The sequence below is a fragment of the Ochotona princeps genome, chromosome 1 (genome assembly GCF_030435755.1).
Source record: "Ochotona princeps isolate mOchPri1 chromosome 1, mOchPri1.hap1, whole genome shotgun sequence".
Taxonomy (NCBI): domain Eukaryota; kingdom Metazoa; phylum Chordata; class Mammalia; order Lagomorpha; family Ochotonidae; genus Ochotona; species Ochotona princeps.
The window spans coordinates 60991921-61007674 of NC_080832.1; the positions used below are offsets into that span (position 1 = coordinate 60991921).

A 15754-nucleotide genomic window follows, 5' to 3' on the forward strand; every position below is an offset into this window, starting at 1 on the left:
CATAGTAGTATTTTTTTCAGATTTATTTTATTTATTTAAAAGGCAAAGTTACAGAGTTAGGGAGAGACAGAGAGAGAAATTCTATGATAATAATCTACCTTCCTTCACTAGCACACGTTGGTTTCATGTGATATAACAGTATGTATTGACAATGGTGCAAGTGAAAGAAAGATTGAGAATATGAGAGATGCAAAATTCAATAGATAATGAGAATGGGGATAATCTGTAAATGAAAGAGGCATGGACTTGGAGTGTGCAGATTGACAGCGGGAGACAGAACCAGACAAGAAAGTTAAAACTAGGATACTGCAATTAAAGATGAGTGCAGAGCTGTTGGCAGATAGAAGCAATAGCTACATGGCCTCTGTTGCCTGGCCTTTGCAAAACTGGCATTCCCTCGAGACAGGAGTTTGCATAGCACAGAGAAGCCAGGAATCATAGAGACAAAAATGGTCCTGAATCCCTTCTTTGCCACTAGCTTATTGAAGCCGAAGCTGGCTCCGCATTTGCTTGAAGTTCAACAACTGATCTCTGCAGCTTGCACAACCTTCTGCTTGCACCTGTCGGCATCCCTCTCTAGGTTCACTCTTTGTTTCACTGAAGACACCTCTGTGAGTACTTTAATGTCCCCAAACCATCAACTCTTCACCACCCAGAAACCATAAAGTCAAAACTGGAAGCAGAAGCAGTATCACAGAGCGTGACCTGAAGAATGGAACTTAATGATCATATGTTCCAATAACCAGCTGCAACTAGTTAGAGCCTCCAAGCTAATATTTTATGAAACTCACAAAAGTGTAGAACCAACTCCAAGCCCAGTTTTTCCACTGATGCATTTCTACATCTTTTGTCTTACTGAACATGTTGTAGAATAGACCCCAAATGCTAAGCCAGGATTGAGGAAGACAATGTTCAAATTTAATAATAGGTCAGAGGTAGAATGCTAATTATGAAACAACAAGTGTTGATTTTGATGTCTTAGATTGTTCAAGGTTTGGAACAACATTTGGGAGGCGATGCTTAAAATCTGTCTGTTAACACTGACATCCCCTAGGGGCACCAGTATAAGTAACGGCTGCTCTGCTTCTGATCCAACGCCTTGCTTATGGTCTGGGAAAGCTGCAGAGGGTGGCCCACAGATATGGAACCCTGCACCACCTGAGAGACTCAGGGATATCCTGGTCCTGGTATTGGATCAGCTCAAGCATTATGAAAGTCAATATGGACATTCCTCAGAGAGCTGAAATTAGATCTATGATAGATTCAACCATCCTACAGCTGGAAAATCACCAAAATGACATGAAAGCATGTGAATATTATTCTTACCTCCATGTGTACAGCAATTCATTTTATCTAAGTTATGAAATGTAACCAGATGTCCATCAACTGAGTAAGACAATGTGATCTGTACATATACACTGAAGAATACTACTCAACAATAGAAAAAAAAAAGAATGAAGTACTGTTTTTGCTACATATTGGATGCAACTAGAAAATAATACGCTTAGTGAAATTAAGAGTCGTGGGCCCAGCACAGTGGCCAAGTGGCTAAAGTCCTTGCCTTGAACGCACCGGGACCCCATATGGACACTAGTTCTAATCCCAGCAGCTCCACTTCCTGTCCCTACCTGCAGGACACAACGCTCAAACCCTGAGGGTGGACTGGGAATGCCGGGCTGCTAGCCCCCGGGCTGCTGGCCCAAGAAACACACGGACACACATACTTGGTGGAAAAGAGTGTCTCGTGCTCTTTATTTTACTCCTCATATATATACCTTCTTCTCTAGAGGAGGAGGGGATGGGGAGGGGTTTCCTGGAACTACTTTTCTTTGAAGCAGGGAAGGAACGAATTATCTATATTAAAACGGGAGGAACTATTCATCTGTATTGAAACAGGGGAGGAACTAATCACCTGAACAGGAACAAGGTTGGAGGTTCTATTCCGCTTGCTTTACACAGGATGTTCTGGCCTAATATCCTGCTTGCTGTGGCTCTGCTTGCCCAAGGCAGGCTTTGCAATACAACAGGCTGTCAGGTAGGCCAAGTCTAAGGCCTGTAAGTCTGTGGCTCCTAACAGCTTCCCATTCAGCTCCTGCTTGTGGCCTGGGAAAGCAGTGGAGGATGGCCCAAAGTCTTGGGACCCTGCACCCGTGTGGGAGACCTGAAAGAAGTTCCTAGATCCTGGCTTCGGATCGGTGTAGCACGGGCCGTGCAGTCACTTGGGGAGTGAATATGCCTCTCTGTCTCTCCTCCTCTCTGTATATCTGACTTTGCAATAAGAATAAATAAATATTTTTTAAAAAAGAAATGATAGTCTCAAAAAAAATAGTGTATGTTGTCTCAGATTGAAGGCAGTTAATGTTAGATAGGAATGAATCAATTACTTTGAAGTATTATTGCTGTTTCATCCAGTGTTTATACTCAGCTGTAACTGTGGCCTTCTTATTCTTATTACTGATTATTAAAATTAGTGGAGGATTAGCGGTTCGTGCAGATTGGATTTGCCTTTGCAGAGTGAATAAGAGGGGAGAAAAGGAGGGATTTGGGGGCAGGTGCGGAGGAGTGAGCCAAGTGTATTTGTCTTCTTACAATCGGACCTGTAAAATGCAAAAAATTGGTTCTTGTTGTGTTAATAAAACAATTTTGAAAATGTAGTGAAAACAAAGTCTCTTTGCACGTAAAATGGGCATGGTGCGCCATCTGCTGGATACTGAGCTATCTGCTATAATTCAGATCAGGAGATGCGCTTTTTTTTTTTAATTCTTTTTTTAATTATTATTATTAATTACATTGCATTACGTGACACAGTTTTATAGGTACTGGTATTCCCACCACCCCTCCCCAAACCCTCCCCTATGGTGGATTCCTCCACCTTGTTGCATTACCACAGGATCCAAGGGCATCGGAACAGTCAAGAGCCCTGAGCAGTCCACAGAAACAAAAGAACAGCAAACTTCCTTCGGGACTAGGGAGAGGAGCTTTCTCTGGTCCTTGCTTGGTTCCAACTTTGGGTCCACACCCTCTCTGGCAATGACCATCAGGATCGCTCCAGAAACCCCTCAAAACAAACAAACAAACAAATCTAGAATAGATAGAGAACAACAAGGAAAGCCTAGAATCAGACAGGAAACAGTCAGCAGGGATGCACTTATACCTTACTAGGTGGGGCACAAAAATTAGTTACTCCTCACTGCGGTATGGAAGATTTCTCTGCACACCCCTCCTAAAACTGTTCTGCACCTAAACTCTGGACATATGTCTTGTTAGAGTTATAGAGTTAGACTACCCAAAAAACAGCCAGGTTCAGCAAAATCATGCTTCAATGCTATAAACTGCTAAATACTAAAATGAAAATAGACATGAGACAGCGGAATAGTAATCTATAGCCATTTTAAGGTGCATAGAACCTGGTTGAATATAAACTAAAATTGAAATGTCAATGAAGTACTCACAGGATGTGGTTCAGAACTTGCACTTTTTTTAACATACTGGTTACTCAAAACTATGTCAATTAATTCCATAATGTTATAAATTGTTGCTGATGTTATGTTGGGGCTTTTAATTGATCGGGATGATACTCTGCTGGCTCTGTCTTCAGACCAGAGATGATCTCCCCAAAAAGCCATTGAACTTATCTGGACAGTAAGATGCTGGACTCTATGCTTGGTATATGCTTGAAATGAAAGAATTTCAACTGAATTTGAACTGTGGTAATGCAACAAGGTAGAAGAATCCGCCATGGCGGGGGTAGGGGGGTTCGGGAGGGGTGGGGTAAGCCCAGTGCCTATAAAACTGTGTCACATAATGCAATGTAATTAATAATAATTTAAAAAACCATTTCAAAAAATATGCAATATGACTGCAGGATGTTTCTGTGATGATCTCTAAGTCATTCTGATATAATTAAACTAGAAAAAGTCACTCAGCTCTCAGTACATGTTTATCCTTCACATTTATCAGAAAATTGATTACATCTTTTAATCTTAAGTTGGCTTTTGTTTGGCGAAAACTTAACATTCTGTGATGAAATTTCCAAAATACATCCCAAAATTCACAAACTAGTATAATGAATCCCACTTCAACTATAACTTGGATCTCTTTACTCTGCATGACTCATTAGCTGGGTTGCAGCCTGCATACCTTGCTCACTATACCAACAGGTGGTCAATGCCTGAGGTATTTTGAGAGTCACATTAACCAGCCTTCCACCTGTTTCTTGCATGTAGAGCCTTGTTAATAATATATTCACTCAACAAAATTGGTGAACATTCACTTTTTTTTTTTATTCATTGATTACATTGTATTATGTGATACAGTTTCGTTGGAACTGGGAATCACCCCACCCCTCCCCCGCCCTCCCCCCATGTGGAATATTCCACCTTGTTGCATATCCACTGATCAAGTACAGTTGAGATTCCTTCTTTGCAAGCATAACCTAAACATAGAGTCCAACATCTTATAGTCCAGTCTAGTTCCTCAGCTTCCTGGGGAGACCCTGTCCAGTCCGAGGGCAGAACCATCAGATTATCAACCAGATCAATTAAAGGATCCAACGTACCATCAGCAACAATTAACTTCGTTGTGTAACTAATAGTTATAGTATTGAGTAACCAACGTGTTAAAAACAATTGCAATTTCTTAACCATCTTCTGTGATCACCTCATTTTCAATTCAGTTTTAGTTAATACACAACATATAACATAATATACATAACATAACATGTTTTACGTAGCATCATATCATCTTAAATTAAGGCAAACAAGTGGTATCTAACCTTTTGGGATTGGCTCATTTCCCTTAGCATTATGGTTTCCAGTTTGGCCCATTTGGCCACAAAGAACTGCAGTTTGTTTTTTTTTAATAGCTGAGTAGTATTCCATGGAGTAGATGAACCATAGCTTTCTTATCCAGTCTTCTGCTGATGGGCATTTTGGTTGCTTCCATGTTTTTGCAATTACTGATTGTGCTGCTATCAGCATAGGAGTGCATGCTGGTTTCTCATAAGACAGGTGTTTTGGGTATATTCCTAGGAGTGCTATTGCTGGATCATACGGTATGTTGATTTTGAGTTGTTTGAATGTTCTCCATACTGATTTCCATAGAGGCTGTGCCAACCTGCAGCCCCACCAGCAGTGGAGTAGGGTTCCCTTTTCCCCACAACCTTGCCAACAAGTGTTGTTGGTGCTTTTATTCATGTGGGTCAGTCTTACTGATGTTAGGTGGTACCTCATTGATGTTTTAATTTGGATTTCCCTTATTGCCAGGGAACTTGAGCATTTTTTCATATGTTTATTTGCCATTTGGGTTTGTTCCTTTGTGAAGTGTTTGCCCATTTCCCATGCCCATTTCTTGAATGGCTTGTTTGTTTTGACATTTTGGTTGTTTTGTAGCTCTTTGTATATACTGGAAATTAGCCCTCTATCACCTATGTCGTGCGCGAAGATCTTCTCCCATTCTGTGGGTTGCCTTTTTACTTTGTTGATTGTTTCCTTCACTGTACAGAAGCTTCTTAGTTTGATGAGGTCCCATTTGTTTATTCTGGTCTTGATTTCTATTGCTTTTGGTGTCCTTTTTAGGAAGTCGGAACCTACCCCTAGATCTTGCAGAGTATTTCCAACATTTTCTTCCAAAAGTTTGAAGGTTTCTGGATGTAGGTTTAGATCTGTTATCCATTTAGATTTGATCTTAGTGTATGGTGAGAGATGTGGGTCTATCTTTTTGTTTCGGCAGGCTATCAACCAGTTGTCCCAACAGCATTTATTGAACAGACCTTCCCATTTGCCTGGATTGTCGTTTGTCTTTTTGTCAAAGATTATTTGGCTGTATCTGTGTGGGTTCCCTTCTGGTGTTTCTATTCTGCTCCATTGATCTTCTTCTCTATTTTTTTGTGCCAGTACCTGGCTGTTTTGATAACCACTGCCCTATAGTATGTCCAGAGGTCCGGAACTGTGATTCCCCCTGCTAACTTCCTGTTCTTCAGGATGGTTCTAGCTATCCGTGGTTTTTTGTGTTTCCAGATGAACCTTTGGATCATTGTTTCCAGATCTGTGAAGAATGTTTTGGGCAATTTGATTGGGATTGCGTTGAATGTATATATTGCTTTTGGCAGTATAGACATTTTAATGATATTGATTTTACCTATCCAGGAGCATGGGATGTTACTCCATCTTTTGAGGTCTTGTTCAATTTCTTTTTTAAGCAGTTTGTAGTTTTCTTCAAATAGGTCTCCTGCATTTTTGGATAGATTTATTCCCAGATACTTGATACTTTCCTATGTTATTTTGAACGTTATCTTGCTGGTTAGGTCTTTTTCCATCTTGGGGCTATTTGCATACACTATGGCTGTTGATTTTTGTTCATTAATTTTGTACCCTGCCACTCTTCCAAACTCTCGTATAAGATCTAGCAGTCTCTGTATTGAGTCTCTTGGCTCTTCTACATAAAGAATCATAGCATCTGCATATAGTGAAAGCTTCACTTCGATTCCCATTTGGATTCCTTTGATTTTTTTTCTTGTCTTATGGCCTCAGCAAGTACCTCTAGGACTATGTTGAATAGCAGCGGGGAAAGCGGACATCCTTGTCTTGTTCCAGATCTCAGTGGGAAGGGTTCCAGTTTTTCTCCATTCAGTATGATGCTGGCGTTGGGTTTTTCATATATGGCTTTGATTATGTTGTGGATTTTTCCATCTATGCCTACCTTGGTTAGGGTTTTCAGCAGGAAGTGGTGTTGGATTTTGTCGAAAGCTTTTTCTGCGTCTATTGATACTATCATGTGGTTCTTGTTTTTCAGTTTTTGGATGTGGTGTATCACATTTATGGATTTGCGAATGTTGAACCATCCCTGCATTCCAGGGATGAATCCTACTTGATCTGGATGAATGATCTGTCGGATGATTTTTTGAATTCTATTGGCTAGGATTTTGTTGAGAATCTTAGCGTCGATGTTCATCAGGGAAATAGGTCTGTAGTTTTTCTTCTCCGTTGGATCTCTGTCGGGTTTTGGGATTAAGGTGATGTTGGCTTCATAGAATGAGTTTGGAAGAGTTGCCTCTTTTTCTATTGTATTGAAGAGTTTGTAGAGGATTGGGGTTAGTTCTGTTCGGAATGTTTTGTAGAATTCTGCAGTGAAGCCATCAGGGCCTGGGCTTTTCATTGTTGGGAGATCTTTAATCACTGATTCAATCTCTGCTTCAGTTATGGGCTTGTTCAGGTCGTTTGTTGCCTCTGGGCTAAGTTTTGGCAGGTTGTATAAGTCTAAGAACTTTTTCATTTCTTGGTGGTCTTCTGATTTGTTGGAGTATAGTGTTTTGTAGTAATTTCTGATTATGTTCTTAATGGTTGCAGTGTCTGTTGTTATGTTGCCTTTTTCATCTTTGATGCTGTTAATTCTTGCCTTCTCTTGTTTTTTCTTTGTCAGTCGGGCCAGTGGGGTGTCTATTTTGTTTATCTTTTAAAAAAAGCAGCTTTTTGATTCATTGATTTTGTGTATAATTTTTTTTTGTTTCTATCTGATTAATTTCCTCCCTTGTTTTGATGATTTCTCGTTTCCTGTTGTGTGTGGGGCTCTTCTGCTGCTGTTTTTCCAAATCCTAGGTGTGTGGTTAGTTCCTGTATTTGACGCCTCTCTTGGGCCTTGACATGGGCTCCAATTGCGATGGATTTACCCCGCAGCACTGCTTTGGCCGTGTCCCATAAGATTTGGAATGTTGTGTCAGAGTTTTCATTGGTTTCTATGAATTTTTTATCTCATCTTTAATTTCTTCTCTGATCCATTGTTCGCTTAATAGCATATTGTTCAGCCTCCAAGAATTTCTGTATTTCCTGGGGCATTTTGAATTGCTGATTTCCAATTTCATTCCGTGGTGGTCTGAGAGGGTACATGGTATGTTCCTATCTTTTTGAAGTTATTTAGGTTTGCTTTGTGTCCTATCATGTGGTCGATCCTGGAGAAGGTGCCATGTACTGCTGAAAAAAATGTATAATCTGTGGCCTTGGGGTAAAAAGTTCTATAAATGTCTACCAAGTCCAGTTGTTCTATTGTTTGTATGAGCTCTGTTGTTTCTTTGTTGAGTTTTTGTTTTGTTGATCTGTCTATTGTTGTTAGCGAGGTGTTAAGGTCACCCACTATTATTGTGTGCATATCAATGTCTCCTCTTAAGTCTGTAAGTAATTGCTTCACGTAGCTAGGCGCATTGGAATTTGGTGCATATATATTCACAATGGTGATTACTTCCTGATGTATCAGTCCCTTCACCAATATATAATGACCTTCCCTGTCTTTTTTGATGTCTGTCAGCTTGAATTCTATATCATCTGAAATTAGAATAGCTACCCCAGCCTTTTTTTCTCGTCCATTGATATGAAATATCTTTTTCCATCCCTTTACTTTCAGTTTCTTAGAGGCTTTTCTGGTTAGATGTGTCTCTTATAGGCAACAGATTGTTGGGTTCTGTTTCATGATCCAGTCTGTTAATCTGTGTCTTTTGATTGGTGAGTTTAGGCCATTTGTGTTTAGAGATAATATTGAGAGAAATTGATTTTGGGCTGCCATTAGCACGTGTAAGTGTGCAAGTGTGTATTTGCGACTATTAGAATCTCTGCCTGGTTGACTAGCCTCGTATGGATTTTAGTGGGGAGGTCCTCCCATTTGCCATCTTTGATTTTGGTTTTCGTTTTTTCTCTCTGGGTTTAGCACCTTCCTGAGGAGGTTGTCTAGAGCTGGTTTTGTGCTGGTGTATTCTTCTAGTTTCTCTTTGCTGTTGAAATATTTAATTTCATTCTCAAATACAAATGAGAGTTTTGCCGGGTACATTATTCTCAGTTGGCTGTTGTTTTGTTTCAGGATTTGAAAGGTTTTACCCCATTCTCTTCTTGCCTGGAGTGTTTCTTCTGAGAGATCTGCTGTGACTCTGATTTGCCTTCCTCTGAAAGTAATCTTGTCCTTTTTTCTTGTCTTAAAATTGTTTCCTTGTATTCACTTGAAGGCAGTTTGAGGACCACATGTCTGGGTGAGGATCGCTTTGGGTTGAATCTATTGGGGGTTCTCTGTCCTTCCTGGATTTGTGCTGGATTTATATTTCCGGTATTCTGGAAGTTCTCCTGTATTATCTCATTGAGTACCCATTGCAAGCCTATCTCCTTTTCCACTCCCTCTGGAAGGCCTGTTATTCTAATATTTGATTTTTTGAGGTTGTCTTTCATTTCCTGTATGGACCTATTGGCTTTCTCCAGATTTGTCTCCAACTGTTTGATGAACTGCTGCCTTTCATTCTGAATGTCTTCCAATTCTGATATTCTGTCCTCTGCTGTGTTCAATCTGTTGGTTAGGCTTTCAATTTTGTGTTCTAGATTGAGGATTCCCTTTTTGACTTGATTTATTTCTGCAATGACATGGTTTTCGAATTCCTTGGACTCCTCCCAGCGCTTCTCACTGGTAATTCCTCTATGTCATCATCTTGCATCTCAGATATTGAGATTAGTTTTTGGTTGTTTTGGGGGGAAATGCTTGATCTTTTTTCTGAGTCATTACTTTTTCTGATACTTCTCCTCATTGTGTTGTTGTTTCTTGCCATTTTGGGATTTTAGCCTCTGACTTGCTTGTCCAGAGCTGTTGCCCTCGGTGCTGTAGCTTATAGGAAGTGTGACCCAGCAACTGCTATATGGAGTGTTGGCCTAAGTATATGTCTTCTTACTCTATTGGGGACAGCAGATGATGGTGAGGTGGGTGTTGATTGGCTTCATTTGCGCCTGGGTTTATATCTCTGCCACTTGTCTCCGTTGTAGCTAGTTGGTTGGGTGTTGTCCTATGTGTGCCAATATGGATAGGGTGTAAATGATATAGTTTGTAACCTTGGGCTTCTTCTCTTTGCTCTAGGTAGATGTAGAGCTTGCTGTTCCACACCCAACTATACCATCATAGATGTATTCCCCTGTTGGGAAACACCCTGCTGTGGTCCTGCTAGCCTGTGTTTCTTCCCAGTTCAGGAGATCTGTTGGGTGGTGCCACTGACTCTGGGGCTCTAGCTAAGCACAGCAGGGGGTTCTGCCTGAGACTCCAGCTGCTTGTTGCTCGGAGTTTGTGGACCATAGCCCCGAGCTGGGTCAGGAGGCTCTATGTCCCAGCCCTAGTGCCAGGCCTTCCCCCTGAAGCTCCCACTCAAAGTCATTGCCCCACTGGGAGACACACTGCTCCATGCCTCTATCTGGGTTAGTTGACTCTGCCAAGCTGTGTCTTGCCTCTTGGGGCTCAGGGCCTCTGCGCCACGTCAGACCACAGGTCTGCAGAGCCGCGTCCCGCCTCTTGGGCTTGGGGCAGGAGCCGCCTGTAGCTGGGGCCCCTGTGCCACGTCGGGCCACAGGTCCACAGAGCCGCATCTTGCCTCTTGGGCTGGGGACCCATGCTTCACACTGTGGGGGTCTCTGTCCTGGGCCCTTACCTCCTGTGGTTTGGAATCTACACCCTAGGCTGGGTTGGAAAGATCCGCCAAGTTCTTCTCCCTGGAATTCCCACTCAAAAGAGTTGTCCCACTGGGAGATGTACTATAGCGACTCCGCTGCCAGGCCAGCAGGCTTTGTTTAGCAGCCTCCAGCTTCTATCCACTGGGAGAACTTGCCCGCTGGCTTTGCTTCGGGGTCTCCTGTTGAGCTGAGCACAGCAGGGGATCTGCTCAAGTTCACAGTCCTGCCCTGCCCCCTTTACTAGGCTTTTCTTTCTCTCTTTTTTTTTTTTTTTTTTTTTTTGGACTTTCTCAAAGGTGTTCCGCGGTTGGGAACAGAGCCATGGGAGTCATGTAGCCGTGCTCCCACCAGCCTGCACCTCTGTCCAGGGAGGCTCTGCCGAGTGTTGCCCCGCTCCTAGTGCTCAGGCTGAGCCCAGCAACAGTTTCCACTGGAGCCTCTTGCAGCTAGTCAACCATTCGGAGCTGAGTTGGGAATTACTGTGACCCGGTACCAGAGTGCAGCTCCAGTCCCCTCTGCACTCTCTCAAAGCTGCTGACCTGCTGGGAGGCACGTTTCTGGGCAACCCTCCCTGCTTATCTTCGTGGATTGATGCCCCCTTTGTTCAATCCAGTAGCCTCCTTTAGGGTCTCCTGCACTCCAGTGGTCTCTGCCCCTGTCGGTGTGGACGCCTATCCTTCCAACTGCCTTTGTCCTCCCTGGAACGGCTGAGATTCCGCCGCCTTCCCCCTGGCTGGGATCGCGACTCACCAAATTTCTCGTGGCGTGCTGTGTAGATCTTCTTACTTCAGCAAACTCCAATGACCTTCCTACACCTATCCCCACAATTCTGTGTCTCCTGGTTTGTTTCTCTGCTGGATCAGTTCCCCTCTGTCCCCACTCTGCCCTACACCAGCTCTCTGTGGTCGGCCATCTTCCAGCTTGTTGTGAACATTCACTTTGTGCCTGGCAGCGTATGCTCTGGTTACAATATGAAACAGAAAAAAAAAAAAAAGATGTGCTTCTGGAGGAAACACTGGAGGTGGCAACAGGATAATTGAAACAGAGTTATGGAGAGGGTATTTTGAATAGTAACTAAGATGCCTCTTGGGATGTCCACCCCCTGTATCAGTGCTAGACATTTTTGTCTGAACTACTTCTGGTTTCAGCTTTCTGCAAATGTACACCCTGGTGGGAGCAGATCATGCCTCAAAACTTGTATCCCTGTAACCCTTCTGGAAAACAAGGATTGAGTCTGGGCTCCTGGCTTCAGCATGACCCAAACCCAGCTGTTAACAAACATTTAAAGCATGGGACCCAGCGCAATAGCCTAGTGGCTAAAGTTCTCACCTTGAATGCACCAGGATCCCATATGGGTGCCAGTTCTAATCCCGGCAGCCCTGCTTCCCATCCAGCTCCCTGCTTGTAGTCTGGGAAAGCAGTACAGGACAGCCCAAAGCCTTAGGATCCTGTACCCATGTGGGAGACCCGGAAGAGGCTCCTGGCTCCTGGCTTTGGATGAGCTCAGCAGCCGTTGCGGCCGCGTGGGGAGTGAACCATTGGACAGAAGATCTTCCCCTCTGTCTCTGCTCCTGTTTATCTGCCTTTCCAATAAGAATAAGTAAATCTTTAAAAAAAAATTTTAAGCATGAACCATTGAGTGGTTGGCATTATCTATCTATCTATCTATCTATCTTTTTTCCCTCTAGTCATCTGCCTCTCTCCCTTCCTCTACTGTTCCCTTTCAAATAAATGGGAATAAATGAATAATTCTTAAAGGCAGTTTCAAGGCAATGTCAAAAGCATGTAACCTTGCAAAGTAATATTCTAATGCCTTTAGAAAGAAATCATTATTTAAATTACTCTATAAAGTCTCACATATTCCATCCCTATGCCTACCTCTTTAGCTTCTTTCCATTCTTTTCTTCTTTCATTCATATAAAGATAATAGATTTCTTTCGTTACAAAGGTACAGTTCCAAAAGACAACCGCTCTTCTCTCAATCCCCTCATCTCCCGCAAATTTCCCTCATTCCTCTCTCTTCACTAGTTCTTGCAAAGATATCATTTTAATTCACTGCACATTCATAGACTTAGTTAACCACCAATCATAAACTCCGTTCTTTACCACAGCAACCCTTGCTTGACTTCTCTATCTCAACCATCTATGCATTCCAATAAGTGTTACCATCAGAGACACTTTGTCCATAGGCCTAAAACACTCTTCATACTTAGCTTTGTCCAATTAAGTCCTGCTTCTCCTTCAGAGCTTAATGAAGAGTTGCTGTCTTTAAAACTTCGTTGGCTTCATTTTCATAATTTTACTTGAGTAAACATTTACTTAACTGGTAAATTTTCTATTTTCTCCATTAAGCTGTAAATTCCAGGGATTAAATTTGGCTTTCCTGATATCATATTCCCTGATCTTAACAGTTTTATGGCACAAAGTAGACAACTGATAAATACATATTAAATAAGCTAATGAATTAGTGGAGAAAAGCAATGTCAAGCTGAAATTTGAAGGACAATAGGATTTAGACCAGCAGCAAGAAGGAATAAGTGTTTCTTTATTGTTGCACTGACTCTTTTGTAAACTTTCCCACTATAAATGAGCAGAATTTTAAAAGGTAGATTTCCTCAACTTACACTTACAAAAGCCATCTGGGGGAAAGTGGAAATTTTACTGTCATGGAATCCAACCAAAACATGATGACCAAAGCTGCCAAGTTTGGTGGTGTGGGTGGGGGAGGAGATAAATTGCTGCTGGTGGTGAAGCGTAGTTCCAATATTCCCATTACTCTACAATCTGTCAGGATATGTCAGATCCCTCTCATCACGATCAGTTTGCATTTTTAAAACAAAGCACTACCAGCAGCTTCCAAAGGATTTTATTTCCAGTCTCTTTGGGATCATAATTTGATTCACAGATTACATCAGTGATGGATTTCATGTGGAACATCCTGGTATGGTGATTTATGGACTAAGAACATATGTTACTAAAAGCTCAAAAAGATAACTACACAAAGCGTTTTGCCCCTCAGGCAGCCCCTTGCTCCCCCAGTTACAGCAAAGGCTGAAGAAGCATTCTACAAGCACTGGCATGCCATATCCTACCCTGTTGGACCTAAAACTTTGAATGCAGTCAACTCTTTGCAGCCACATTTTCTCTCCAAAACCAACACAAAGACTGATGATAAAATTGTGAGAAAGCGCAATGGAATATTTTAGACCTTTACTTCCTCGGGTAATTTGTAATATATCCATAGATGATGGGTATCAATGGTTGCTTTGTTTTTCAAATCATAGTACACTGAATAGAACCTATAGAGCAATAAGAATAGTGCTTGTAAACAATAGTTAATGCCTATTTTGGAATTTGTAGCCATACACCCTGAAGCTTAGAATCCTCTTAACAAATGCTCACACATGTGTATAAGATTAAAGGCATAAGCCACTTCTTTCAGAATTTTCTATAATAAAAAATTTGAAAAAACTTACAGTGACTAGTACAAGGACGTGTCTAAATTGTATCTATTAATTCCACATCTTTTCTTAATGCTATACCCTTTATACTTAGTTATAGAATGCTAAAACATTGCTTAAATCAAGGCAGAAACATGTTTGCTATAACCATTCAATATTGTTTAAAAGATTCAAGGCAACATAGAAACATTAAAAATAAAAATAATATTTATGAGCACCACACAAATGGGGCAAAACTAGTTGCAAATTGTAGGATTCTGTACTTAGAAAACACAGTAAACGGGCCCGGCGGCGTGGCCCAGCGGCTAAAAGTCCTTGCCTTGAATGCCCCGGGATCCCATATGGGCGCCGGTTCTAATCCCGGCAGCTCCACTTCCCATCCAGCTCCCTACTTGTGGCCTAGGAAGGCAGTCAAGGACGGCCCAGGGCTTTGGGACACTGCACCCACGTGGGAGACCCGGAAGAGGTTCCTGGTTCCCAGCATTGGATTGGCACGCGCCAGCCTGTTGCGCCTCACTTGGGGAGTGAAACATCAGATGAAAGATCTTCCTCTCTGTCTGTCCTCCTCTCTGTATATCCGGCTTTCCAATAACAATAAAATCTTTTAAAAAAAAAAAAAAAGAAAAGAAAACACAGTAAACAATTAAAAGTCTATCAGAGTTAGTGAGTTCAATAAAGTGAGTGGATTGAAGATAAGGTCGTATCATCCATAGATGTCCTACACAGTAACAACAGCCAATGAGAAAGTGTTTCAAAGACTTGATTTACCATATACAACAAACAGATCTGTAATTGATTAGAATACAGGCATGTGAGAGAAGCAGTGCAAATGGTGACTTTCAATGATTACTCCATGCTCAGTAGGAGCAGACAAGAGTGTAGAGATAGTCAAAACTTGGCACCTCACCTCTGCTCCTAATTTAAGTGAATTAATTACCTTTGGGTAAACCAGTGATTAAAATATGCACACAAGAAAAAGTGTCGAATATAGTACCTAGTGCTGGCTCTTGTCCTGGCATCTGGTATCAGCTACAGCACTAATTTTCAAATGCTTGATTGTGCCCCTGGGCATTCAGAAATATTTTCTTTCTGTTTGTAAATATGTCAAGTATTCCCTTCTGGTGCTTTGATCATGTACAGCTGTTCAACTAGGGCTAGTTTCAGAAAATGGCACTATAGGGTGAAAAGGACTTGCATTCAGACTTTATCAACCATCTGGAGTGGTGAGCTGTTGTAATGTCTTATTAGTTCACTGATGTAGTTTCAACAAAGTTGGAAGTATTTACTAAAAGTACTTAAGCATAAATGTAATTGAGATGCTCATACCTACAGAAATGTCCATGCTGATGGGGAAAAATAGTTCTTTGAGCTGGCATATTTATATAATTACCGAGTGAAACCTCCAGGAAATTCAGTAAGTATTTCTAGAAATTGTTTCTAGGGACATACTTTTGAACCACACCTATTGTTAATAAAGTCTTACTATACAACATTCTTTATTTCTTATCAGATAGGAAACTACTTAGGGAAGGTCAAATAATGTTATCTAAGATCTTCTGCAACAAGAGTGACTTGTGTATGCACTCAAATAATTCTGACTCCATCCAATGTGGGTGAAACGTATGGTCAGATACTTTAATGTAAGCAATAATGACCTCTCACATTCTAGAAACTATCCCCCTGAAAGAGTAAATAATTATAATAATCAGCCAATGAATAGTTTCATTGCTTTTCCTTAATAACGGAAACACTATAGAAAGTACCTCTGCTACAAAAAATTGCAATTAATTTCATATACATATGTGATGTCATGAAAGTAAAAATGCAGAGAAT

At 41.4% G+C, this 15754-nt stretch overlaps 1 pseudogene; it reads left to right on the forward strand.

The window, feature by feature from the left end:
* LOC131481261 (uncharacterized) overlaps window positions 1–13666 on the forward strand; it is a 47183-nt pseudogene extending 33517 nt beyond the window's left edge.
* Window positions 13667–15754: the final 2088 nt, after the last annotated feature.